This window comes from Amphiura filiformis, chromosome 4, assembly GCF_039555335.1.
Source record: "Amphiura filiformis chromosome 4, Afil_fr2py, whole genome shotgun sequence".
NCBI lineage: Eukaryota > Metazoa > Echinodermata > Ophiuroidea > Amphilepidida > Amphiuridae > Amphiura > Amphiura filiformis.
Window position 1 is genome coordinate 68,609,473 of NC_092631.1, and position 2,018 is coordinate 68,611,490.

Consider the following 2,018-nt stretch of genomic DNA (forward strand, 5'->3'; position numbering starts at 1 on the left):
ATGGGGGAGGCAGGCAACTCAACATTGGTTTGGTAGGTGATACTGAGAGTGCACATTTTATAAATGAATTTAGAAGAGCAGCAATGACACTACTTGCATTGCATTCCAGATGTTAAATCTACATTATTAAATCTACGATATTAAAGCCTCTCCTTGTCGCCCCACCAAAGCATACCAATAAAGTGTTAAGGGGGGTTACCCCCAAAACTCATCAGTTTTGACTAATTTGTATACTGCCCACAACCGTTTTCATTCTTTTTCCGCCCTCATTTTTCTTCCCCTATTTTGCACCCCTTACCTGGCCTACTGGTCGGAACGGCCCTGTATAGGCCAGCATACTTTTATAGGCTTTTTAGCCTGGCTTGAGTATTTTGTTTGAGCCTGGTCCCATCAGGACCCAAGTGTATCTCGACACAGCAGCTGTTTAAACAAACATCCCTGTGCAGTAATTTGTACTGAACAACCCCCTTCCCAGATTGTACCAAATGAAAATGAACAAAACTAGATTATAATGCATTCAATTATTAGAAGCACTAGAGCACCTGTTGCTGTGAAAGCACCAGCAGCATGATAGCGATACTGAGACATTAAAGGCCCATTCAGTGATTTGCTCATCCGGACGATCGTAAAAATCATCAAAATTTAGATTTTGGTACCTTTGTCATTGTCATAGATGTGCTAACATAGCCTGCGAGTGGTTCTGCCGAAAGCCGTGTATTTAAGACAAAATAAGACATTTTACACGAATCTGTAATTTATAGATACTGACAGTATCTAAATTAGCTACATGTATTTGAATGGGCCTTCAACTTCGTCAGTACCGCTGTTGTCTTTGTTTTTTGCCAAATTTGTCATTTCAAAAATACCAAATGACAATTTGAATGACTTAGCCTTCACTTTTAAGCAATTAATAAATAATTTTAATTTTTTTTACACTTGCGCTGGGATCACTGAATGGGTCTTTAAAATGAAAGAAAAGTATTTTCTCTGACAGATAAATTCCATTACATATCAAAATCTAGTATTCAACTTTGGTCAGTTTTCATACTAAGCTCCACAAAAAATAAGATAAGGTAATAGTTCCATGGAATATACCGTTATGAATCTGCAAACAGCCTAATCCCGATGCAGCTTTTGTTAAATTCTTGTTATGCATGCATTATTTTTGGAATTAGAGAACACAGAATCAATGCTTTTATTTACACAAGGGCAGCATATAATTTTTTTTAACAGAGATCAGGTGGTGGTGGATGCGATATCGCCATTTTTGACATCGCCACTGGATTAACACATAATCATGAAATCTTCACAAACAATTCTTAATTTGTTATGTGGTGTCAAAACAAAATTATCTTACTCTAAAACCGTTGGGGTTCGACAAAGTACCCCACTTTATGTTGTTTTTCAAACCTGCTAACCATATATTTTGAATGGGGCTGTTAGCCTTGTATTTTCGCCAGCCTCAAACGTTACATGTTGCGTGTCCTATGCCGCCATGTCGATGTTGCAAAATTGATATATACTGCCCTCTTTAGGCAAAGCATTGATCCCTTGTTCTCAAATTCAAATATAATACATGTGTAACATGAATTTACCAAAGCCGAATCCAGATCCAGATTCAGCCATCTGCCAAATTCAGAACGATACTATGCTCGTTTTACTGAAACCTGGGACGAAAGTATGACTTTTCTCCAACACAACAATAATGAACCAGGCTCAAAGCCTTTCAAAATGCCATGTTGCAGTAGTGAGTACTAAAGCTTGTTTGAAATGGGGGTGGAAACACACATTGGACTGGTAGCAAATGGCTCAATTTATAATTTTTCTCTCCGTGTACTTGATCACATATCATCACATTAAGACTTCGCAAGCTCAACTAGTTCTTTCATCTGTTGGATCTGTTTTTCTTGCTTTTTTAAACCAAACCCATACATAGTCATTTTTAAATTATTTGATAACATTTAAAAACATACTTGTTATTGCTTCTACTTGTTTACACACAAAGGAAAGACAAACAA